A 27,044-nucleotide genomic window follows, 5' to 3' on the forward strand; every position below is an offset into this window, starting at 1 on the left:
TCTAAACCGATTAAGCCTTTTTTACATTGCTGCTGTCAACCCTGCTGATCACTGGGGGTGATGACTGCTGATAATCTTGCATGTATGGGCATTAGTGTGATCTTGTATGATGTGGTCATTAGAACAGTACTGATAATATTAGAGGCTCACAATGATTTTCATTCAACATAAGTAGCTCTTAGTAAAGAAAAGATTGAAGACGTCTACACTAGTTCATGGTGCTTACTTTTGAGTATATTCGGAACATCAGAGACTTTTCCATGAGCGAGCTTTGGTAAACATAGCGACCTCAGGGACTGCCACGTGAGCCAAGTATGGCTATATTTGGCAGTGCACAGCAGCCAGGTCCTGTATTTGAGGTACAGCAGACCAAGCGAATGGAGCGCAGAGGCATCCCAAGGAGGGCTGACATCATCTTACAGCTGATGCAGCCTTGTGTAGGTTGAAGTTATTGCACAACATTTGTCACCTCACTCATGTCAAGGAGGTAGTTGTGACCAAAGTTGGGCCGATGCCTTCACACTGCGGTGGCTGCCCGAATGGGCCAATTATGCAATTGTAGCCCAAGTCAGGCCAGTGTCGTCGTACACCATTTGCAGCCCGACCGTACAAGTTAAGAAAATGGCAGCCAAACTGAGCCAAACCAGCAATAAAGCATGATGGGTACCACCAGGAATCGGTGATAGAGACTCTGCAGAACGGGTCCCTCCTAGCTCGCTTTCAGCATTCCGCTTCCTCTGGATGTCCAACAGCCCCAGGGACAGGCTGGGCTTCTCCTCAAACAGGGCAAGCCAGACTCCTTCCCTCTGTCAGCAGACATACAAGCTTCTAAGCACTCAGGTAGACCCTTAGGTCCTTCAGCAGAACCAGCAGACTTCAGGTGCCATCCCCTTACCTCTGGGAGACTGGCTATTAGACTGACACTATCCCTGGTCACAGAGCAGTCCTTCGAATACTTTGTAGAGCACTCCCTTCCTTAGTATTGAAGGACTTGGAAATTAAACAAAGTGGGATGGTTTGAGTCCCACTTTTTTTCATAAATCCTGTTTTTGTTTTATAGTAAAGAGGGTTCAAAACAAAGTAGCAATAATACATCATCAAACCGAGCTTTATTATGCAACATAAACCTAGCTCAACTACTCATCATAATTGATCACTCCTATGTCCAAACCACAATTTGGCAGGATGTTCCAGAAGTGTGCCAGCCAAGGGCCCAGACAATCTTGTGCTTCCCTATGCAGCCTCGAGTTTGGTACACAAATTGTTCTGCTTTGCCACAGTAGTCCATGCCGTGGAGCCAATCGACTAGGTGGGAGAGGAGGGGAGCAATAAAGGGGGGCTGGGGGCAGTGGCTCTCCTCCAGGTCTTTGCAATACCTTTCTACGAGATCATCATTCCCTTGGCTTCGAAAATGCACCAACCCCCGGGACCTCCTCATTCTTCCCACTAGCGCCACTTTGGGGTCCCTCATTATCGGTAGGCCCAGGACTTGTAAGGGAACCTAGTGTATTCTACACCAGTACTGAATGATTACCAAGCATTGCCGCACTACTTGGAATAAAGTCCCCACCTCGGACGCATACATGCGACAGTTTGGGTCACAGCCCCTCCCCAACTTCCAGAGCCTTTACCTGTGAAACAAATTCTGTGGAAAACCCTGAGCTGTGTCAGGCAATGCAGAATGATCTAACCTGCATTTGAGATGATATTTTTAATCAATCAATCAGAGGATTTGTAAAGCGCACTACTTACCCGGGAGGGTCTCAAGGAGCTGGGGGGGGGCTGCTGCTAGTGGTCGAAGAGCCAGGTCTTGAGTAGACTCCTGAAAGTCTGCGGGTCCTCAGTTTGTCGTAGGAAGAGAGGGAGGGTGTTCCAAGTCTTGGCGGCACGGTGGGAGAAGGACCTGCCCCCGGAAGTGGTTCTGAGGATGCGTGGGGCGGCGGCCAGTGAGAGGTCGGCGGAGCGGAGTTTCCTGTTGGGTACGTAGAATGAGAGTCGGTTGTTGAGGTAGGCTGGGCCGGTGTTGTGGAGTGCCCTGTGTGCGTGGGTCAGGAGTTTGAAGGAGATTCTTCTGTTGACGGGGAGCCAGTGCAGGTTTCTCAGGTGGGGGGTGATGTGGTCTCGGCGCGGGATGTCGAGGATCAGGGGTGCAGAGGCGTTCTGGATTCTTTGAAGCCTGTTGATGAGCTTGATGGGGCTACGGCGTAGAGGGAGTTTCCGTAGTCGAGTCTGCTGCTGACGAGGGCGTGGGTGACGGTTTTCCATGTGTCTGTCGGGATCCATCTGTAGATCTTGCAGAGGGAGTAGAAGCAGGTGGAGGAGACTACGTTGACTCGGTTGGTCATGCTGAGTTTCGTGCTTGGTTGGTTGGTGCCGGGGGGGGGGGGGGGAGGAGGGGGGTGCCCAGTGATGCGGCCACCAGGAGTCGTCCCAGGCTGAGGGGTTGGGCCAGAGGATGAGGATCTTAGTCTTGGCCGTGTTCAGTTTGAGCCGGCTTTCTTCTATCCAGTCGGCGACGGCCTTCATACCACTGTGGAGGTTGGATTTGGCGGTGAGGGGGTCCTTGGTGAGGGAGAGGATCAGCTGGGTGTCGTCGGCGTAGGAGATTATGTTGAGGTTGTGTTGTCTGGTGATGCGTGCGAGTGGTGCCATGTAGATGTTGAATAGCGTTGGGCTGGGTGATCATCCTTGCGGGACACCGCAGACGGTCTTGGTGATTCCGGAGTGGAACAGGGGAAGGCGCACTCTTTGGGTTCTATCGGAGAGGAAGGAGGTGGTCCAGTCCAGGGCCTTGCCTCGGATCCGTGCGTCGTAGAGGCGTGTGCGTAGTGTGTGATGGCAGACGGTGTCGAAGGCGGCGGAGAAGTCCAAGAGGATGAGGGCTGCTGTCTCGCCGTTGTCGAGTAGGATTCTGATGTCGTCTGTGGCGGCGATGAGGGTGGTCTCGGTGCTGTGGTGCCTGCGGAAGCCTGACTGGGAGGGGTCGAGGATGCTGTTGTCTTCTAGGTAGTGGGTGAGGTGGGTGTTGACGATCTTCTCAATGACTTTTGCTGGGAACGGAAGCAGGGAGATGAGCCGGAAGTTCTTGAGGTCGCTTGGGTCCGCCTTGGGTTTCTTCAGTAGGGCGTTGATCTCGGCATGTTTCCAGCTCTCAGGGAAGGTCGTGGTCTCAAAGGAGAGGTTGATGATGTTACATAGGTGGCGTGCGATGGAGCCGTCGGTTTTGTTGATGATGTGGTGGGGAAGAGGGTCGGATGGGGTGCCTGAGTGGATGGTGCTCATGGCTTTGATAGTGTCTTATGTGTTCACGTTGGTCCAAGTAGTGAGGAGGTCGTGGTCAGCGGGGATCGGTGGGTCCGGTGTGGTGGGGTCAGCAGGGTTTATCCGAGGGTTGAAGCGGTCTGTGATCTTGTGGTGGAAGAAGGCAGCGAGGGCGTTGCACAGGGCTTGTGACGGCAGGATGTCGTTGGTGCAGGAACTGGGGTTTGAGAGTTCCTTCACGATGTTGAAAAGCTCCTTGCTGTTGTGTGCGTTGTCGTCGAGGCGGTCTTTGAAGGAGGCCTTCTTGGTAGTCCTGATGAGGTGGTGATGTTTGCGGATGGCATCTTTGTGGGCTGCGCGGCTGTCGGGGGTTTTCTCGTTATGCCGCCAGATGTTTTCCAGTTTCCGACAGGTGCACTTGGAGGCTAGGAGTTCTGGGGTGAACCAGCTGGCTCACTGGCTGGTGTCTCTATTGGTGTGCTGTCTTATTGGGGCTAAGGTGTTTGCGCAGTCTTCCATCCAGAGTCTGAGGGTGCAGGCCCCTTCCTCGGGGTTGGTGGGGTTGATCGGTGGGTTGAGTGCGAGGTGTGTTTGTAGTAGTTCCTTGGTGACTTTGCCCCAGCGACGTCGGGGGATCTGTAGGGTGCGGTGATGTGCGACGGATTTCCGGAAGGTGAAGTGGATGCAGTGGTGGTCGGTCCAGGTGAGTTCGGAACCGTGGCTGAAGGAAACGTGTGGGCTGGAGGAGAAGATGGCATCGAGTGTGTAGCCGGCGATGTGGGTCGGTGTTGTGACGATCTGTTTCAGTCTGAGGGTGGCGAGGTTGTCAATCAGGGTGGAGGAGTTGCTGTTGTGGTTTTCGAGGTGGTTGTTCAGGTCGCCGAGGAGGATGTAGTCGGAGGTCAGTGCGTGCGTGCTGATGAAGTCGGCGATGGAGTTGCAGAATTGGGGACGGGGTCCGGGTGGTCTGTAGACGAGGGTGCCTCTTAGGGTGGTCTTGGGGTCCATATGGATCTGGAAGTGCATGTGTTCGGCGGTGTTGAGGGTGTCGACGGTGTTTGTAGAGACCTTGATGGTGTTCTTGTGAATGATGGCGATTCCTCCTCCGACTCCGTTTGTACAGTCTCTGCGGGTGATCTTGTATCCGTCGGGGATGGCCCCTGCGATGTCCGGGGAGGAGGCTTCGTTCATCCAGGTTTCGGTCAGGAAGGCGATATCTGGTGATGTGGTGTCGAGTAGGTCCCAGAGCTCGACGGCGTGTTTGCGTGCGGAGCAGTTGTTGAGCAGGATACATCGGAGCTGGTTGGGTTTCGTCGTAGCGGGTGTCTCAGCGTCTTTGATGCAGGAGAAGCTGCAGTTCCGGCAGGTGAAGGGGCCGTGGGTGCGCTTAGGGGCGGCCAAGTGGCAGCTGAGGGGCCGCCCGTGGTTGAGTGCGATGAGTGTGTTGGCATCGTACCGGATGCAGGCTTCATGGATGGTGCGCGGTCCTGGGGTTCTGGCGCTGGGCACGGTCCGGGCACGGTCCAGGCGCGGACGGGCGCAGCCGGGCTTGCCTTAGGCGCGCCCGCTGCGCGGCCGTGCAGCGGCCGCCATTTATGGGGAGGTGGGGAGGGAGGCTCAGCTGGGAGGCGGGAGGTGGATGGACGGGCAGCGAATGAGCACTGGGGGGGCGGGCCGCAGGAGAGGCAGCGGTGGGAACTGGTGAAGCGCGGGGCACGAGGGAGGGGGGAGCGGGGGCAAAGATCACCAGGGATAACGGGCACAGTTACACAACCAGGCAGGGGTACAGAAGGAAACCGGGGCACAGTCACACAACCGGGCAGGGGTACAGAAGAAAAAGGGGCAGAGTCATACAGAACCGGGCAGGGGGACAAACAAACCAGGCAGAGCTGCAAAACAGCGGCGGAGTAGACCTCAGGAGTAGAGCGGCACACAGGCGGCAAAACAGCGGTGGAGCTGCAGCGGGGGGAGCGGTCTACCTAGACAAGGTCAAGGGTCGCTCCTTGGCAGTGACCTACTCTGCCTTCACCAAACGTCCCACATGCCATTCCCAGTTTGTGCAGAACTTTCTCATAGGGTCTGGGGTGTTTCTTAAAAGTAATTTGTGAATTCTAGTAACACCCTTTTTACCAAGTGGCTCCATCATGGTCTTTGGCATCAAGGGATTGAATTCTGCCACTGACGCAGTTTATCATTGTGGGCCTTGAGTGGGTCTCAACTGGAAATATCAATAGAAATGGAATTTGTGCAATACATAGTCTAATAATTGTTCAAAGATTTTGATGTGGCGCCATTACCAAATATCTCCCAGCTTACATGTTCCTATTAGGTCTGAGGCTCAGAACCCCTTCCGATTATCCATGTGCACTCTGCCACAGCATCTTTCAGAGGTGGAAAAACCCTCCCATTGGATCCACATCAACACATGATTTAAATATACTATCGGGGGACTTAGAAACTGGGGCCAGCATGTGCAGACATGCAGGACTGCAACATTTGTTGTAGGCCTATTTTCTCTGGAAGTAGCATCTCTAGCCTGTTGCTGGGGCCATTGTGAACTTCGAAGATACATCTTTCATTCTGGAGTATCCGCAAAGCACAAAAATATAAGCAAATATCCCCAATACAAGGCTACCATTGCAAGGTGACTATGTGCTTTTGGAAAAGGATATATGTGATGGCCAACCAGCGCACAGGCAGATTTGTATCGAGACCTGTAAACCCTGGAGGGAGAACGGAGAAATATCATACTGTAAGGATGCGAGGCGGAGCGCTACCGAGGACTGGTGGTCTCCCATTACTGATCCTGTCATACCTCCTTCCTTACAGATTGACCCCTGGGATACAGGACTGGACGACGTGGAAGAAGAGCGCGGCGCCTTTAATTGGGCGTACTCTGAGGAGGTGGTGACCCCTCCTCCTGTATTCGTCTGCGAGGCCAGATTGGATAAAGAGCAGGAAGTACAGACAGAAACGTGTGACATCACCTCGGAGGAGGAGGAGGCGAGGAGCGGCGTCGGAGAGCGGTTGAAGAGAAGCGGAGAAGTCGGAAAAGAAGGACACCGAAGGAATTCCGAAGAGCAGGCCGAAAGAGACGAACCCCACGGAGAGCCAGGAGGCCAACGACCCTGTGAGCCGCCGTGCCACTCTCCCGGGGGAGGAGCGTGGCTATCCCAGGTACGGGACCGTATGGCGGTGTGGGTGGGAAGACGGCGTGTGTGTAAATAGTGTATAGCAAACCCCGTTTGTGTTTCCTCGTACCCCTCTCCTCTTGTGTTCATTACCCCGCGTTTAACCCTCACTTTCTGTACCCTCCCCACGTCACCGACTACATAACTGTAAATCCGACACTGGTGACCTTTCTCCACTTCACACGGCCCCAAGGTGCAAGTCCCCCAAAGACTGTAGAACTAACGGTTCCCTCTCTGTTGGTCTTCCTTTCTATGGGCTCCGGAACAACGAGACGCTACCTTGACCAGACCCTGAGGACAAGAGCAGAAGACCAAAGACCCCGGAGAAGGAGAATACCACGATTCAAAGACGGATCCCAGTCACTTTGCTAGGGAGAGACTTACGTTTAGGACCAGGAGAACATTGCAACCAAACCCTAAACGTACTATACCAATAAAACCGTCCTTACTCCCAAGACCTGTTGTCCAGTCAGTTTCTGCTTCAACACCGGAGTTGCCTATCAGACCTGTCCCACAGCCTATTCTCGGTCCTAAGGTTAACCCCTCACCCCTACACCCGGTCACAGTGGTGTCAGAAGTGGGATCTACTCCCTCCGAACAGGAACCGACCATGGAACAAATCATACAGACTCTAGTCGATGGTCAGCAGAAACTGGAATGGGCGGTCAGCCAACAAATCAGCACAGCAGACGCGGATCGAGCCCTGTTCCGTAGCACTATGACGCAACAGCTGGATAGTTTGCAGAAAGTGGTGCAGACTCCGGGAACTGCTGTCTCGGTGGATCGTAGGCCGGCAGGACCTCATCCAGCCGGAGTCTCCTTACAGAAGTATGTAGTAGGAGAAGACCCGGATGCCTTCCTGGTCAACTTCGAGCGGGCCGCACGGGCGTGTGGGTGGCCAGAGGAAAAATGGCCCTTTTTCCTGGCGCCCTTGCTGACTGGTGAAGCACAGACGGCATACCAGGTCGCAAATCATGCCGGTACCTCCACATATGCTGCCATCAAGGAGGTGATACTGGATCATCTCGGGATGGACCCCGAAGCATACAGACTCAGGTTTCGGAAGGAGAAAGGGGTCACGGGGGAAAATCCCAAGACACTGTACTTACGCCTGAAAATGGCGGCAGAAAAGTGGCTGCGTCCCGAAAGCAGGAGCAAGGAGGATGTTATGACGAGTGTCATACTTGAACACTTCATGGAAGCTCTACCTTATGGAACACAGCGCTGGTTAAGACAGCACCCCGGACTGACCGCAGCTCAGGCCATTGAAATGGCGGCGAATTATACCAGAGCAACTCCTAGACCCGCTCCATGGGAGACCGAAAAACCCTCAAAGACTCTAGTACCGCCCCCTAAACCAGAAAAAAGGAAACCCCTCTACGAACCTCCCAAACCAAGGCCATACCGTCCGGATATTACACCGATGAGGGGACCCCAGTGTTTTGAGTGTGGGGAGTGGGGCCATATTGCAAGACTGTGCCCCAGGAAGAAACCAGCGGAGGAACCCATGGAAGTTGGGTACATACCCAAAGCCGTGATGTACTCCGCCGAAATGGGACCTTCTTATTATGTAAGGGTACTAGTGAACCAAGCACCCGTAAAGGCGCTGCTCGATTCGGGGTGCAGACAATCTGTCATACGAGAGAAACTGTTGGCCCCTTCCCAAATAGGGCGGGAGGGCGTAGTACACATCCGGTGTGTCCATGGGGACGTGAAGACGTATCCCCTTGCACGCATCACGATAAGCCCGATAGGAAGGGAACCATGCTCTGTGAGAGTAGGAGTGGTTGCGTCCCTACCCGAGGAATTGATCCTCGGGGTGGATAACCCCCAATTCCTGGCCTTATTTAAACGGGAGTTAGCCTGTCGACCAGTGGAGGCCCTCTTATCGGTTGAACCCTGGGTCATAGACAAAGGGTTCAAATTCGCACAGGCCAACGATCCGACCCTTCTGAATGCCTGGGAAGCAGCCCACGTGGAGCAAACCACCAACCCTGTTCCGAGATACCCCAGGTTCAGGATCGTAAATGAGCTACTCTATCGAGAAGGGAAAGAGGGAGACCAAGGGCAACTAGTAGTACCAAAAGAGTTCCGTGAACAGATACTGTTCTATGCACATACACATTTGACCGCGGGACACAGTGGGGCTGAAAAGACCACGCAAAATATACTGAGATTGTTTTTTTGGCCCGGAATCTACAAAGAAACCGAAGCCTACTGCCAACAATGCGAGGTGTGTCAGAAGAGAAACCTGACTAAGCCATCAGCGGTGCCTCTGCAGCCCTTACCCGTGATAGGTAATCCCTGGGAACGTGTGGGGATGGACCTCATAGGACCCTTGCCCCGCACTACTCGGGGCCACACTTATGCTCTAGTGGTAGTGGACTATGCCACCCGCTTCCCTGAGGCGTTTCCTCTACACACCCCGACCACCAAGAATGTGGCAGAGAAGCTGGTGGAATTGTTTTCAAGAGTCGGATTTCCCCGGGAAATACTGTCAGACCAGGGGACTCCTTTTGTGTCACGGATGATGAAGGAGGTGTGCAAGACTCTGGACCTCCAACATATCCGCACTTCCGCTTACCACCCACAAACGGATGGTTTAGTGGAGCGGTACAATAGGACCCTAAAGTCCACTCTTCGGAAACTCCTGAGTGCCGAACATAAAGACTGGGACAAAATGCTCCCATTGGCCTTGTATGTAGTAAGGGCCCAAGTTCAGAGCAGCATGGGATACTCCCCGTTTGAACTATTGTATGGCCGGCAACCAAGGTCACTCCTTGAAATAACCAGAGACGTCTGGGAAAGAGAGGAGGCTCAGGAACAACGATCACTACTGGACTACACGCAGCAGTTGAGGTCCAGACTAGGCAAATTGAAAGACCTTGCTTATTCAAACCTAAACACGGCCCAACGTAACCAAAAGCGATGTTATGATAAAGGAAAAAAATGGAGGTCACTTAACAAAGGAGACTGGGCACTGGTATTGCTCCCTTCTTCCACGCAAAAATTCAAGAGCGAGTGGAAGGGACCATACCTAGTCATAGAGAAATATGGCGATACGACGTATAAGTTACAGCTGTCACCCACACGTAATCAAACTTACCATATCAATCTCCTTAAGAAATGGCTAGGATCTGTTCCCCAATCATCCAACTTTGTGCTACCCGAAAACAACACTGAGACAACCTTGGACCACTTGCCTATCAATCCAGATCTCACGGATGTAGAGAAACAGGCATTGTTGGAAAGACTCCGTCCCTTTTCTCAGTTATTCTCGGACACACCTGGGTGCACCCACTTGGCAGAGCATGAGATACATACGGCTAAAGGGTGTTTAGTAAAACAGAGGCCCTATCGCATCCCTGCTGCTAAACGGGCAGACGTAAGAAAGGAGGTTGCGAGTATGTTAGAACTGGGGGTTATTAGGCCTTCAAAAAGCAACTGGTCGTCGCCCATAGTCATGGTGCCCAAGCCCGATGGGTCCACGCGGTTTTGCATGGACTTCAGGGCATTGAATGCAGTGTCCACCTTTGATGCGTTCCCTATTCCCCGGGTAGACGAACTCATTGAGCGGATAGGCGATGCCAAATACATAACCACGCTGGATCTGACAAAAGGTTACTGGCAGGTGCCCCTAAGGGAGGAAGACCGTCACAAAACTGCCTTTTCCACCGAGGACGGTCTGTATGAATTCAACGTCCTCCCTTTCGGACTCCACGGGGCCCCTGCCACGTTCCAGCGGCTTATGAACACAGTGTTGGCACCTCATACCGCCTATAGTTCGGTATACCTTGATGACATTGTCATCTTCAGTCAAACTTGGAAAGACCACTTAGAACACCTGGTTAACGTACTGTCCTCTCTGAGAAAGGCCGGTCTCCATGTCAATGCCAAGAAGTCCCGTGCCGCCTTCCCAAAAGTGAAATATCTCGGCTTCATGTTGGGGGATGGGGTGATCGCTCCCCAAGAAGAGAAGATCAAAGCCATAACCGAGACCCCATTTCCATCCACGAAACGGGAACTAAGGGCATTCCTGGGCCTCATGGGCTATTATCGAAGGTTCATTCAGAACTTTGCTGACATCGCCTCCCCCCTGACTAATTTGTTGCAGAAAAATGTCAGAAATACTCTGCTGCAACCCCCTCCCCTGGATGCCAGGAACGCCTTTCTTCACTTGAAAAGAGCCATTACCACCAGCCCTGTGCTTGTTCCACCCGATTTCGGGCGTCCCTTTCTCCTTGCCACTGATGCTTCGGAGACGGGGATTGGGGCGGTCCTGTCTCAGATTGGGGAGGACAATGATGAACATCCGGTATTGTATGTCAGCCGCAAACTCCACCCTAGAGAAAAGAAGTATCCCACGGTCGAAAAGGAGTGTTTAGCAATTCGCTGGGCCGTGGACAAACTTCGTTATTATCTGGAGGGGAGGGCATTCACCTTGTATTCCGATCATGCACCTCTGCAGTGGATGCAGAGGAACAGGACTCAGAATGCCCGGGTTCTTCGATGGTTCCTCTTTCTTCAGCCCTTTGCCTTTACGGTGGTGCATCGGAAAGGGAAGGACAATGGTAACGCTGACTATCTGTCTCGCGTGCCGGTTCTCCCCGATCGGGAGAATCCAGGGGGGGTGGAATGTAAGGATGCGAGGCGGAGCGCTACCGAGGACTGGTGGTCTCCCATTACTGATCCTGTCATACCTCCTTCCTTACAGACTGACCCCTGGGATACAGGACTGGACGACGTGGAAGAAGAGCGCGGCGCCTTTAATTGGGCGTACTCTGAGGAGGTGGTGACCCCTCCTCCTGTATTCGTCTGCGAGGCCAGATTGGATAAAGAGCAGGAAGTACAGACAGAAACGTGTGACATCACCTCGGAGGAGGAGGAGGCGAGGAGCGGCGTCGGAGAGCGGTTGAAGAGAAGCGGAGAAGTCGGAAAAGAAGGACACCGAAGGAATTCCGAAGAGCAGGCCGAAAGAGACGAACCCCACGGAGAGCCAGGAGGCCAACGACCCTGTGAGCCGCCGTGCCACTCTCCCGGGGGAGGAGCGTGGCTATCCCAGGTACGGGACCGTATGGCGGTGTGGGTGGGAAGACGGCGTGTGTGTAAATAGTGTATAGCAAACCCCGTTTGTGTTTCCTCGTACCCCTCTCCTCTTGTGTTCATTACCCCGCGTTTAACCCTCACTTTCTGTACCCTCCCCACGTCACCGACTACATAACTGTAAATCCGACACTGGTGACCTTTCTCCACTTCACACGGCCCCAAGGTGCAAGTCCCCCAAAGACTGTAGAACTAACGGTTCCCTCTCTGTTGGTCTTCCTTTCTATGGGCTCCGGAACAACGAGACGCTACCTTGACCAGACCCTGAGGACAAGAGCGGAAGACCAAAGACCCCGGAGAAGGAGAATACCACGATTCAAAGACGGATCCCAGTCACTTTGCTAGGGAGAGACTTACGTTTAGGACCAGGAGAACATTGCAACCAAACCCTAAACGTACTATACCAATAAAACCGTCCTTACTCCCAAGACCTGTTGTCCAGTCAGTTTCTGCTTCAACACCGGAGTTGCCTATCAGACCTGTCCCAGAGCCTATTCTCGGTCCTAAGGTTAACCCCTCACCCCTACACCCGGTCACACATACACATAATTCAACTTTAAGTACAGGAATTGAGAGAGCGGGGTCACTTTGAATAATGCTCCTCAGTCAATTATAGACAACAGCTTTCTATTAGAGGACTCCAGCTCCTGCCACTCTTAATGGAAGAGAAGGAGCTCCGATAAGGTCCCAACTTGATATTTCGTCTATGGCTATGTGCACACCCCGGTACTTTAAGTGGCTCTTGTCCAAACAAGGTTTGGATTACTGGAGATTGATGCATACATGGATTGCAAACTAGTAGCAGGCACATTAGTCGATTCAGCAGGGACTCTGGGTTTTGAACATGCAGGAACAAGTTAGCTGTGCAAAGTGTAATTCTATCTTCACTTCCATTCTGCCATAAAGACCAATAAAAATTGAGCCCCGGCGACTCCACTCTATCAGCGGTTCAGTCACTAAGGCAATGAGGATTGGCAACAGCGGGCAGCTCAGCTGTACATCACGCTTGCTAGGAAAGGAGGGGTAGTGTAACCAATTTACCCTTAATTTGGCCTCAGGGCTATTGTACAGAAACTTGGGTGTATACTGGAAAAAGGGGGCTAAAATTCATCCTTTCAAGGATCTGAAACATAAAAGGCCAGTGAACTGAGTAAAACTCTCAGAGTTCACTAGAACTAAAGCACTTGCATCAAAAATGTGAGCCAGGAATAAGGCTACCTCGGGCATGTCATGTCACTTTACCTGTTTAGCTCAGCAAGAATGCCTTACTTTTTCTGTGAGCTTTAGCACCGGTCATTCCAGACCCCTCACTCTCCCTGATTTTTTTTAATTTACAGTGATGGCACTGTTAATGTTTATCTTTGAGGTAAATACATGAAGTTCATAGGCACACACCCCGGGCACATCCTTTCTTAATCATTTGCTGAATTTTTCTTTTTTTTTTTAATGCTTTTTTGGGCCCTGCAGGGTCACAGTGGGAGCCCTCCTACCCAAGAGGCCTAGGGGGTCCGGTTGTTTCTACCCTGCCCACTTTTCTTTTACATTTTTTGTGTGACTCTGTTCAACCGAGTTCCAAAATGGATGCCAACACTTCCTGGTTGAAGTGTTGGCAATCAAATTTCAGTAGGGTTTCAGTAAGAATGTGGGTTCCCAGATATCTATATTTTTTAAACTGAAATCTCTCTGAAACTACTGATCGGATTTACACCAAAGCACTAACAGAACGCTTTCTGGAACATCAAGCTTTCTGCCAAATTTGGTGTAATTCCGTTCCGCTGTTTGGGCTGTAGTTGTGTTAATAAAATATTAAATCAACAATATAGGAGTGACTTCCGGCGCAAATCAAAAGAAGAGGGCTAATGATTGCAAAAAAATAAAATACCCATAGACATAACATGGGGAAAACGCATTTTGCCCCCCCCCCTTTTTCTCAGCCTCCGCTTGACGGATCACCCCAAAACTTTCAACACAGCAGATGAACCAAAGTGGAGTAGATTTGAGTAGAGTGGGCTAGATTGGAGTGAGGTAGAGAGGAGTAGAATGGGGCAGATCAGAATGAAATCAATTAGTATTTGGTCCATGCTCTGTAGAAAAAAAGGAAGTGATGTGAGGCATATGGAAGCCAATTAGGAGGCAGCTAAAAAGAATGACAATCAAGCCAGCAAAAGGTAAGTAATGGGAAGATTCCAAGCCCTTTACTGTATACAATACTTAAAAACTGAAACATACCTGCCGACTCACATGGTGCAGCCGTGTGTTACACGATTTTGGCTCCCTTCACATGGTCACCAGGTGAGGAGCCGAAATTACAAAGTGGGTGTAAAAACGAGCTGAAAACACTGTTAACAGAGGATTTCCAGCTTGTTTTCACAGACTTTAAGCAACTGATGTCCATTAATGTGTGAAAAAACCCCAGGACATGGGCGACACCCTCAATTACCCTTTTTTTTTTTTTAGGTCTCGCATAGGCAGCGCTTGCACTGTCTCTTCGAGACATGCTGTATTTAGGTGTGGACTTTCCACCCATCTTTTCAATTTGCTCCAGTTACTGTCCATTCTAAATGGTTTCTTTTGATTCGTGAATAGGATTAGTTATTCCTCATTAGTACCGCCTTGTCAGCTTTTCTAACCTCCCATGAGGACTGGCCCTTTTACTTGTGTTGTTACTCAGTAGGTTTCATTTATAGTCTGTGAACACTATTTGCTTAAATGAGTGTCTCCTACCTGCTACTGCAGGCACACTTTATGCTTCCCAGCTAACACACACAGCATTTGTTTCCTGCTCAATATCAGAGGTGTTTGGACAGCACCTATTCTGTTCCCTGCACTTCCTTCCATCCCCCCACCCTGTAGTTTTTTAAATAATTGTGGACATTCTTTATCAGCGCTGCACCCGTTTCACGAGCGCTGCACTTCTTTTGTTTTCATTCTCCTGTCTTTTTCCCGCTCCTCCATGCCACACACTCTGCTCTCCCTCCCCCTCCCTTACAATTAGACTAGTCACAGGGCTCCAGGATGGCCTGGTTGCCTCACAGCAGAGCAGGGGAGAGCCAGGCGAACAAGAGGAAGTGTTGTGCTGCTGCCTGCCGCGGAGCAGGGGGGAACTGCTGTCTGTGACTGCTCCTCGCAGCTGCCCCGGCCATGGACTGGCTACGGTCTTGGGGAGAACAGCCTTTCTATGAGCTCTTCCTATCAGCACAGCTCTTGTTTCACAAGCGCAGCACTGGTTTTGCTTTCACTGTCCTGTCTCCCCCCCACTCCTCAGCCCCACTCCCTCTGCTCTCCCTCACCCTTCCCTTCCAATCAGTCACAAGGCACCAGCTAACGCCTACCTCATAGCGAAGGCAGGTGGGAAGAGATAGAGGGCTGTGCGGATAGTTTACAAGGCCCTCGTTGTACGGCTGAAGAGCTGGCGGCAGAGACCCGTGTCCTTTTCTTGCCTGCTGCTGTAATCAACTCTAATTGGATCCTCTGACATAATACTGAGCCCTGTTTGCGCAAATACTTAATTTGTTTACCGGTGCACACTTTCCTAACCTGGGGCATACATTCCTAACCTTGTAGTTTTTTGACCGTAACATTTTCACCATCTCACACCACTAAGAGACCTCTTTAACCGTGTGTTTAATTGAACGAAACACTTATTTACACCACAGCTGAACTGTGTCCTGCACTGTCCTGTCATACTCAAAACAAAACGAATTTCCGTTCAGCAAAACCAACCTCTAAAGCACTTGCAAAGTATAGCCTTGATGGTCAGTGGATCACAGTGCTTCTCTCCCTCGCAGGCAGCCCTGAACATGCAGCACTAACCCAGGAACCCTTCACAGCACTTAGCCTGCAGAAATAAAATGTACAGATGAGCATGTAATGGGGCATGTGAACTTTTTCTATTCACCCCATAAGTAAGACATTTGTACTTTTGAACTTTCACCAGTGTGATTAAAAACATTGTGTGCTAATCTATTGCGATTTTTTGCCTTGATAAATTGCTGCAAATGCTTTATGACTTTGTTTTCCCTGTTTATGTAATTCCTTCCATACACTGGGACCCCTTTGTTTATATACTAATTAGTACCCAGGTCCCAGTGATTCCGGGTTTACCCCTTTTTTGTAGTCATTATTGAGCAGGTGCATGCCTGCGAGGTATCTTATGTGATACTACACATTTCTACTCAGAATGGTAGAAAGTGAGACCCTCTCGTACACAGAGGAGTACATCAATCAGCTTCTGCTTGACCCGGCAAACCAATTTCTATCCTCAGATACACCCAGTATCGATTTCACCTTGAATGACAAAATTAGCAAACTTGAACGTCTGGAAAAAAAACTTGTCAGAACCCGACTGCACGGCCACCTGCTTACTAAATACCTACAGGCTAACATCATCCCTGTGGGTCTACAGATAAAGAATGAGCCAGTCATTTTTGTAGACAGCCCAAAGTTCAAAGAAGGATTCAGTTTTGTGGCCAACAACGCATCCCGCCATTGGATGGTACTAGGAATAGAGACAGCGGCGGAACAAGTACAATCCCAGACCAGCGAGATGGCAGCACTACGACAAGAAATTTCTGGGGACACCGCCCTGCAGAACGCCAAGGAAGCGCTTGAGAATTTAAAAAAGAGCCTGAAAGATTTTGGGGCGTGGCCAAGCACGCGATGTGAAAGGACGTGCTCGAGCTGAGCTCCAAGTGAAGCTCCCCAACCACGGGCCATTTATCCTACATTTTCTGGCGGAACCGGGCCCAAACTCGAACCGAGTGTACCCGGGTACCCGGCCCGCCTCCGGTGTGAATTCCAGGCGGATCGGAGCACCTGACTCTCCGACCGGCGGTGACCCTGACGGCTGGCCGCCCAAAGCGCACTTCCGGCCGGCGACCCCTACTACCTGAGGACGGGGATCCGGCCCTGCGGAGCGGGCCGCACAGCGAGTGGCCTACAGTGCGCAATCCGGCGTGGAACCCGGACCACGTCCCATAATCCGGACACCCCACAGCGACTAAGCCCTGCAGTGACTTCGGACGCCAGCGAGAGGCTCGCCGCCTGGGCTACCGGGGAGCCACGAGATCGGCCTGCCCCGTCTGCCGACACTGGGGATGCCCCGCCGAGCTCCATGCCTGCCAGGGGGTGAGTGTGCGGAACTGACCAGCGGCCCACCCTGGCACCATCGATCCAAGGCCCTGCCGGCCTAACCAGTACACTACCCAGCACAGTCCACAGAACCCCCCCTGACACGCCCGCCGCCCTATCATCGGCCCGGCCCAGGAAGGGAACCTGCGACACACTGCCGAGCATCTCCAGCGGCCCGACCGCACGAGGGCCCCAGGCGCTACGAACACCCACACCGAGACGGCCTGTGGCGGTCTGTATCACCGCCTCATCCTACCCGCGGGCACCAGCACCGCCCACCCCGGCTGGACAGACACCGGTGGACCACAGAGCCGGGTCACCACGAGGCTCGCACTGACACCGTCGCCCCTGGGCCCGGCGGACCACCACCGGAGACTGCACGGCCCTATCTCTCGGGCCTCTGCACATGTCCACCCCTCAGAAGGCGTCCCAGACCATCACCGGGCCCACCTGGCACCGAGGGGACTGACCCGCGCCACACGCACCCTGCGGCCGCACCACATCAGCCCTCACTGATAGTCGGCCCAACCCTGGGAGGCTCTCCCGGCCCGGTGCGGACACGAAGACTTTACGACGCGCGCCCCCCACCCCTGCCGGGCTAGTGCCGGTCAGCGTGGACCCCCAGGCGACGCTGGGTGGCGCCTGACTTCAGCCGGCGGGGTGCGTCTTCCCGGACCCAGTGGACGGACTCACCAGGAGAGGTCTACCGTTTCGGCCCGCCGGGCCGCCACGTGGCGCAGACAGGAGGCGACCAGCAATCGGGTCTGACACGGCGCTGCCGCCACACCTGGGAATTTCTGTGACAGTCGCTGCGCGACCACCTCGTCCTCCCCAGTCGGCTGCATAACGCGGAACCCTGGAACCCTTCGGTGGGACGGCCTTCCCCCCCCACCTACGGCCGCACGCCATCCGCCACAAGAGCGACAGAGGACCTGACAGGGTGACTCGCACACACCGGTCCCTCCGCCACGTATTGCGGGGACATACCCGCCCGACTGACCGGCCGCAAAGACCTCCCACATGTCAGGGGGGACCAGGGCAAAGACTGGCACAGGAGGGTCACTTGGCAAAGGGAAAATGGTGAAAACCGTTGAGGCGGACCAGACCGCATCCAAACTGGACACTATGCTGGCAGCCATGGAGCGCCTGGAGGAATCCATGCAGCTGACCCGTACGTCGCTGGAGAACAGGATCGACAAGGTGGCCGTGGATCTAACACTTCTCCGGACGGACCACAAGAAACTCGCCGACCGCACTGCGACCCTGGAACACACGATGGCGGAGACCACACCCAAACTGGCGCAGACGGACAGACACGTCCAGGACTTACTCAACCGGGTGGAGTTCCTTGAGGATAGAGCGGAGGACGCGGAAGGACGGGCCAGAAGGAACAACGTGCGCATAGTGGGCCTGCCGGAACGATGGGAACGGAGAGAGACGGCGGAACACATGGAGGCCTGGCTCAGAGAGCTCCTGCCAGAAGGCACGCTGTTGCCGCACTTTGTAGTGGAACGGGCACACAGAGTGCCATCCCGCCCACCCCCGGAAGGCTCCAACCCGAGGCCGATGCTCATGCGGGTGTTGAACTACCGCGACCGAGATGCCATCCTCCGCGAAAGGCGGAAACTGTCTAATATACAAGTGGACAACGCCAAGGTGATGTTTTTCCCCGATTATACCATTCAGGTTCAACGAAGACGTCAATCCTTCCTCGCGGTGAAGCAACGGCTCAGACGCTTGGCTCTCAAGTACTCGCTGTTGTTTCCGGCACGCCTCAGAGTGGTGGCGCTGGACAAGACCCATTTCTTCGACACCCCAGAGGCGGCGGTGGCATGGCTGGACTCGGGGGTGGACACGAACCCTGGGCCCGTGCCGAGGGAACAATGCCGGAATCGTGGCGCTCGCAGGCGGAGACAACGACACACCTCGAGGGCCGAGTCACCGACCTTGGCAACGGAAATCAGCCCAACCCCGGAGCAAATTCAGACTGAGCAACTGGAAGCCGTCCGCATAACAGCTGAGATCAGCGGGTCACAATCGCCTATCCTGCTTTCCAACACCAGCCCGCGCTCACGCGGGAGCGAAAACGACGACTACATGTTCGGTCTGCCAGATGACTCGAACCCAGAGGGCCTACCTGACGTCACGCCTCAAACGTCAGATCTGATATTGTGAGCAATCCTCCCTAACCCAGCCCTGGCTGGACCGACATGTCTCACATAATGGACCAGTCAGCACCCCCCACGGATGGCCCGATCAGGGGCCCACATTGGCGCTGCTGGAGGCTCTGGCAGCCGTAGGCGTCACCTTCTCTGGGGTCTGTGCTTTACTACCGAATACCCCCCCCCCCCCGCCCACCGGACTGCCGCGGAGCCGCCGTGGCACCGGGTGAGGGGCCTGGGCTATCCCGCTGGGGCGCCACCGGGATCATAACTTTGGAGGGGTGGACGGACCCCTAGAGGTGAGTGCCCCTCCCCCGGGGGAAAAAAAGATGTGATCCTGCCATGGGACCAACTATCCGGGTCCAGTGACACTGGGAACCGGTCCTGGCTACAGACGCTATAATTGACTCCTAGCGCCCTTTTGGCCCACTGCCCGTGGAAGGGGGGCCACTACAGCTCCTTGGGCACACCGAACTACCTTGTTTAATTTGGGTGCTGTATTTAGTCATCCCCCCATTGTACTTACGGATTGATTGAGCTCGATAGAGCGTTTGGGCGACGACTTGTTTTTGTTGTTGCCCTTTTGGTATTATGTTTATGTTTAAGTTCTACTTTTTGAGACTAGTGTTGGTACTGACCTGCTATTGCGTGCATCCTTGGGAATGTGGGAGGGGGCGTGGGGTGGCAATGCTCATTATTCGCTGCTGCTGTGCGGGTGTGGGTGGGGCGGGCGGGGGGTTGGGGGGGGGGGGGTTGGGTGCTTGGCCGTAATCAACACTCTGATGGCTACGTTTAAATTTTGTACCTGGAATGTCAGGGGCATGCACACACCCTCACGTAGATACCAGGTGTATTCCTACCTTAAAAGGCATCAGTTCCAGATTGCACTACTACAGGAGACACACCTGGTTGCCGCTGAGGTGGCCACACTTTGCCGGAAGTGGAGGGGACAGATATTTGCCACAACCTTCTCTGCATTTGCGAGAGGGACCTTGATCTGGGTCCGACCCGGGGTCCCGTTTGCACTAACACACAGCAATGTTGACACTGAGGGACGCTACGTCTTCATACAGGGCAGACTTGACGGGCAGCAGATCGTCATAGCCTCCATCTACGCACCTAATGTAGAACAGGGGACATTCTTCACGCGGCTGCCGGCGGTGATAGCGTCATGGCCGGACGTACCCTTGATGATGGGCGGGGATTACAACTGCGTGTTAGACGCCTCCCTTGATCGCTCGTCCCTTCCAGCAGCGATCGCCCCGGTACAGGCGACCTCCAGGGCCCTCCTTGACTGGGCGACACAGTGGAACTTACAGGACGCCTGGCGCGTCAGAAATCCCACCGCCCGGGTGTATTCTTACTACTCGGGAGCCCACTCAGTACATGTCAGGTTGGACAGATTCATGATGTCCCGCGACTTGCTCCCCTCTGTGTCGGACACTGACTACCTAGGCCGGACGCACTCGGACCACAACCCGCACACACTAGTATATGGGTGGAAACGCCCACGCCCGCCTGTACCAACGTGGCGCCTGCAACCGGATCTCCTGCTCGACACCCCATTCCGAGAGGAAATCTACGGGAAGATCTTACAGTACTTCGAGGACAATATTGACTCGACTTCCTCCCCGAGACCCGAGTGGGACGCCTTTAAGGCGGTGACCCGGGGTTGCTGCCTCGGTGTCCAAGCGGGCTTGCGTAGGCAGGTGGAGAGAGATCTGATACAGGCGGAGGAGGCACTGCTGGATAGGGAGCTGGGGACAACGGGGGGCGATGATGCCCAACTCGTCACGGCCAGAGCAGATCACGCTGCCTTGCTGGAACGCCTAAAGAATATCAACTTCGCAGCACATTCCGCACGCACCCACAATGCAGGCGACAAGCCTGGCAGGCTCCTATCATGGTTGGTACGGCAGGACACGCAATCCGCATCGATCCTATCTATCCGCACAGCCCAGGGTGTTGAGGTCTATACCCAGAAACAGATCCATGATGCGTTCACATCGCATTACAGATCCCTGTACAGCTCACGACTACGAGCCACGGTGGTGGAGATCACAGACTATCTGACGGCATTGCGGCTCCCGACCGCCACCGCTGCCCAACAGGCAGAACTGGGAGCCGCGCTCACTGATGTGGAGCTGCGTGAGGTGATTTTCTCCCTCTCCAACTGCAAGGCGCCGGGCCCCGACGGGCTCCCGGCGGAGTTTTACAAGGCCTACTCCCCGGTGTTAATACCGGAACTGCTGAAAGTGTACAAGGCGGCGCTGGAAGACGCTGAACTCCCGGCGTCCCTGAACGAGGCTAACGTGGTCTCCCTGCTGAAACCAGGTAGAGAAGCGAGCGACCTCGGCTCGTACAGGCCGTTGGCGCTCCTCAATACCGACTATAAAATACTTGCAGCGGCCCTGGCCCGGAGGCTTGCCCCACTGGTCCCCACTCTGGTGCACTCCGATCAGAATGGCTTTGTACCCACACGGAGCACGTCCTACAATCTACGCCGTTTTTTCAGGGTACAACGTTATGCGACCCTTGCCTGGCCACGCTCGGGATGCATTGTACTTGATTTGGAAAAGGCGTTCGACTCGGTGGAGTGGCCATATCTCCTCCGAGTCCTCGAGAAGTACGAGCTGGGGGATGCTTACGTCCAGATGGTGGGACTTCTCTATCAGGCGCCCGAAGTCCGGGTCCGGACTGGTCGGTTGTTCTCGGACAGGATTCGCATCGGGAGAGGTACCAGACAGGGCTGCCCCCTCTCCCTCATTTTATTCGCCCTAGCGATGGAGCCGTTGGCGGAGATGCTCCGCACCTCCGGAGACACCTGGGGCATCCCACTGGCGGATGGCATTCACTCGGTGTCTCTGTACGCTGATGATTTGTTATTATATGTCAGAGACCTCACGCATATTCCGGCGGCGATCACAGACATCTTTCGGATGTTTGGAGACATGTCGGGGCTCCACGTCAACTGGGCCAAATCAGGGACCTATGCATTTGATGGCGAGATGCCACAGTGCGAGGTGCACATGATGGAGGAGACGCTCCGATGGCACCCGACGGTATTTAGGTACCTAGGGATCTTGATATACCGAGACCCTATAGACCTCCTGGAGGGAAATCTAGTGGGAGCCATATCCTCGCTCACGGCCCAGGTCTCGTTCTGGAACTCCCTCCCGCTGAATGTACCAGCCAGGGTGGCGCTCACCAAGATGATTATGCTCCCTCGGCTTCTCTATTTTTATACCAATCTACCAGTGTATGTGCCGGCACGCATATTCAGAGGACTAGACACCCTCACCAGGCGCCTCATCTGGAATAAGGGGAGACCCCGGGTAGCACTGAAGACCCTGTATGCACCCACAGACGCTGGAGGCCTGGCGGTTCCCAACCAGGAGCTCTATTACTTAGCAGCGCAGCTGCAGTGGGTTGCCTACTGGCTGAGCGGTAAGAACCTAGTGGACACGGCCATAGCCGATTCCATCCTCTCTCCCGTACAGGCGCTCACACTCTTCCACCCACTGGCACAGGGACGGCCCCCCACGCAGGTCCATGTTGCGGTGGCAAAGCGGTGCCTCGTGCGGAGCCTCCGGCTCACCAAACATTCGGTGCCCTATGCCCCGAACCTACCTCTGCTGGGGACACCCCTGGGCGCAGGCACACTATCCTCGACTGAGCTGCGCAGCTGGACTGCGGCAGACCTGGACGACCTAGGCGGCCTGTACAGCGATGGGGAGCTGTTGCCCTTCGAGACCTTGACCGCGGACACGGACCTGCCGGTGGGTCAATTTCCGACGCACGCCAGGCTCCTCCATGAGTTAACGAAGGCGTGGGGTGACCTCAGCCATGAACCGTCCACTCATCTACTCATCCAATATCTACATGTGATGGGAGATGGGTCCCACCTTGTACATTGGCTTGCACAAGCCTTACACGGCCACACGCAATTTTCCTCTCAGAGACTGAGGGACAAGTGGGTGACCGACCGTGGCACAGACTGGACGGACAACCAATGGAACGCTATTTTGGCAGGCGCCAGGGTCATCCCCCGCAACGCACGATTCAAGATTATCCAATACTACATCATCCACCGTGCATATCTGTCTCCGGACAAACTGAATCGCTACTTCAGACTCACTTCGTCGGCGTGTCCCAGATGCGGCCTCCGGGACTCGGACTTCCTGCATGCACTCTGGAGCTGCGCTCATCTTACCTCGTACTGGTCTGCGGTCGCGGACATGTTGACGGCGGCCACAGGTGAAACCCTTCCCAAGACGTGGGAAGTATGCCTACTGGGACTCTACAGGAGAACCAAGCAGTCTAAGCTACGGGCGCGCTTTTGGGATTTAGGCCTCATTACGGCCAAACGTCTTATCACACGACGTTGGAAAAGCGCCGACCCACCGCGTCCTGCAGACTGGCGTCGCTCTTTTGCCAACTGGGCCTGTGCGGAGAGTGTGTCCCTCCACAGGGAGGAAACCGCTGGCCTACGTAAATACCCGATCGCCCAGGACTGGGACGCTGCCCTGATTGCGTACCACCACGCATGCACACAAGCCGGCATAGAGTACCGTCTCGACGCGACACAGAGGGGGCCCTCTTGATAACTGTCCACACCTGACACGGACTCCGCCGTCCCTCTCCCCCCTCCTCGCCCCCCCCCTTTCCCCCCCGCTCCCCCCCTTCCCCCCCTCCCCCCCCTCCTGTCCTCCCCCCCATTCCACGCGAATTCCCCCCCTCCTCCCCCGAGGACTGAGGCCTTTCACGACGGAGACGTCCCCTGCCACGTTCGCCTCCCTACCGCTCGTTCCCTCCCCCCCCCCTTGCCGTACAGCCGCGACGGCGCCGCCTCCTCACTCGTCCCCGCCCCCGCATGACCCACATCGGATGCACCACACACAGTTAGGGTCCTAGGTACACTGCCACACGCACGAATGCTAGTCCAACAGTTATTGAAATGTTTCTCCCCCCCCCTGTATTGGACTACCCAGTTAACTCTTTTGGTTGACACAGAGGCCGATCATACTGTGCCCTTGATCATGCCCGGCCACACTTCCTCGTCTGCATCTCACGTGCGGCTGCTTCGATGCGCCCTGGACCAGGAAGCGGACACCCAGCGATCCATGCGACGTCGGAGGGTATCCTGTTGCCTCTATCCTCTGCTACTTGGCTCAGGGGACTCCATTTCACACAATGACTGTTGACTTTTCTTTTTGAACACGCTGGTCCCTTTCTGCAGTGCTGCGAACTGCGGGCACTGCACCATGAGTCACTTCCTGGCACAGTCACTTATGTACTAATGCACCTCTACTAGCAACTGTTTATTTTCACTCATGTGTAACTGCTGTGTCGACATGCGCCATCTGCTGGGTACTGTTTGTGGCAATAATCCGCTGTTATGACACTGTATGAATAACTACTGGCTTATCTGTGAAATTAAATAAAGTTTGAGACCGTTGGTCTTTAAAAAAAAAAAAAAGAGCCTGAAAGATTTTGAGATTACAGCACAGAACAATAGGTTGGATAAACTATCCAAGGATATACGCTTTTACGACAAAAAGAACACTTATCCTTACTTGCATGCGGATTACTACAAGCAAGATACACAAGGAAGATTCACTGGAAGAGGCAGAGGTGGTTACAGAGGGAGACGAAATGACACCACCTTCTCTGACTCTTCAGTAAGCTCACATAGTGACATAGATCAGCAAACCCCGGGTACGAGTTATGGATACAATAACACCTGGTACCAACCCCCCCTATACCCTCTTTTTTTAGGCGACGGCCAATGGAGACCATCCAGAGGGAGAGGGGCCAACTGGCAAAGGGGCCCCCAGAGAGGCCAACAATCGAATTACCGACGAGGTCAAGATGCTGGTCCCAAACGGGTCAATTTCCAACCAGAGAGCCATGGAGAAATCTCAACCCGCCGGAAGGTGTACAGATGGTAGAGATGTCAGAGAACAATATAATGCAGAACACCAACCTCAATTCAGTGTTCAACAATACAATACAGAATGTTAACCACAATCCAGTGGTGAATATTTCATCATATCCCCTAAAAAACGAGGAGGAAAAGGTGTTGTCTAAAGGACTTACATTCGTACCCACGAACCAGCCCAATGTCTTGAACCTCAAAACTGAACTCTTTGCTTTCTTTAGAAAAATCCGCCTGCGATTTTTCTTTAAAAACAGTGAACACATTACCAAGAGAAACTTGACCGGCCTTAGAGTCCCCTCAACATTTTTTCCACCCACGCATACAATGCCGAACACCTTATTAGCCTATGAAAACATTGTGACTAGGGATGTTCTTAAAATATTAGAAACACACAAGTACACTGTCCAGAACATCAGTAGGACTGAGAAGGGAGCACTTGCCAGTCTTAAGAACAATAAAGATATTGTGATAAAGTCAGCAGACAAAGGCGGTGCCATTGTGGTGCAAGATACTACAGCTTATAAATTGAAGATTGAAAGGCAACTGCAAGATGGGATCAGCTATGTCCGTCTCAGAACCGACCCCTCCAAAGATCTGGCCAATGAGATTCTGAGCATTACATCGGAAGTCCTAGACCTTGGTTTCCTCAGTGAATTGGAATTTCATTACCTGAACCAACTCCACCCCCGCATACCCACAATATATACACTACCCAAAATCCACAAGGACATGTCGAACCCGCCCCGGAAGACCAATAGTTTCGGGTTGTGGATCTCTCCTGGAACCCCTCTGCAAATATGTGGATTTTTTCCTCAAGCCTATTGCAGAGAATACCCCAGCCTACCTGCGAGACAATGCAAGTGATAGCTCTCATTGAGGAACCCTGAGGAACAACTGCAAGTCATCTGCGATGTGGTTTCCTTGTATACGAGTATCCCACAGGATCTGGCCTTGGAGCTTATAACCACCTACCTTGAATGACGCCCAGCACCAGTGGAGGTGCCTACTAAATTTATCATTGATTTACTTACTATTGCAATGAAGAAGAACTTCTTTGTTTTCCAAGGCCACTTCTAATTTCAGACCAAGGGGTTGGCGATGGAGGCAGCCTTCGCCCCGGACCTGGCAATAATTTATATGGACCATTTCGAGAGCTCTTTCATTTTTTCAAACAACCCCTACCACCAGAGGATCGATCTATGGAGACGTTACGTAGACGACATCCTGTTGATCTGGACGGGCACTGAAACTGAAGTGGATTCCTTCCAAATGAGATGGCTGGTCCTAGAAAAAGCAGAACTGGGCCCAAGAGAAGGGAATATAGGCTAAATCCTTAATATTAGGGAGTTGAAATGGATGGTAAAATTCAACTCGATCACGAAGGGATTGAACGAATAAGACACGAGCAACACACAATTGGCATGCTTGGGCCTACGAAGCTAGAGTTTCCCTTATGGACTGCACCTAACCATGCCACCAACTGCATCGGTGTCTTTCACCAAAAAATGAGGGTGTATAATGACATGATCTTTTATTGATATCACTACTTTCAAAACTGAGGGTTTATAATGACATGCCCTATTATTGATATTACTACTCTCACATTTATTTTTATTTATTTATTTATTTTCTTGTATAGCGCAGGATTCAACCCCCGAAGGGGTATCTCCGCGCTTGCGCTTTAAATACAGATGTTAAACCAATAACTGAATAATTTAATTGCCAGCAGATTAGGAGGTCGAATATAGATGGGTTTTAAGGAACTTCCTAAAGGATTGGAAGTTAGAGTTATTCTTTAAGGCAAGAGGAAGTGAATTCCAGAGAATGGGACCTTTATAAGAGAGGGCGCGCCCTCCCTGTCTTGCCCTTCTAATCCTGGGGACCTGAAGCAATTGCTGATTACTTGAACGCAAAGAGCGTCCAGGACTATAGGGGATGAACTTGTCCATTAAGTACTTTGGGCCTGATCCAAAAAGACATTTATGTATGGTACAGCAGATTTTGTATTTAACCCGCTGCCGAACAGGCAACCAATGAAGACTGTCCAGAAGCGGGCGGGAAGGAGTCCTGGGCAAAACGTTAAGCACCAGTCTTGCTGCGGTATTCTGGACCACTTGCAAACGATTTAGTTGTTCCTCATTGGCCGAGTGAGCAGACCATTGCAGTAGTCCAGTCTACTGACCACTAAGGTCTGGACCAAAGTCTTTCGATGACAATCAGGCAAAAATGGGAAAACGCGTCGCAGGAGTCCGATAG

The 27,044-nt window shown here is 53.2% G+C and overlaps 1 protein-coding gene across 5 annotated transcripts in view; it reads right to left on the bottom strand.

The window, feature by feature from the left end:
* LOC144784620 (thiamine pyrophosphokinase 1-like) overlaps positions 1 to 27,044 on the bottom strand; it is a 1,414,696-nt gene that overhangs the window by 1,374,072 nt on the left and 13,580 nt on the right. The window contains exon 1 of one of the 5 annotated variants that reach the window (XM_078663542.1): positions 15,279 to 15,393. The exons of the other annotated variants lie outside the window; for them this stretch is intronic. The gene's annotated coding sequence lies outside the window, so the exon portion shown is untranslated. Of the gene's footprint in view, positions 1 to 15,278; positions 15,394 to 27,044 lie in introns of those variants that run through there. 5 annotated transcript variants of the gene reach the window in all.

The sequence above is a fragment of the Lissotriton helveticus genome, chromosome 10 (genome assembly GCF_964261635.1).
Source record: "Lissotriton helveticus chromosome 10, aLisHel1.1, whole genome shotgun sequence".
NCBI lineage: Eukaryota > Metazoa > Chordata > Amphibia > Caudata > Salamandridae > Lissotriton > Lissotriton helveticus.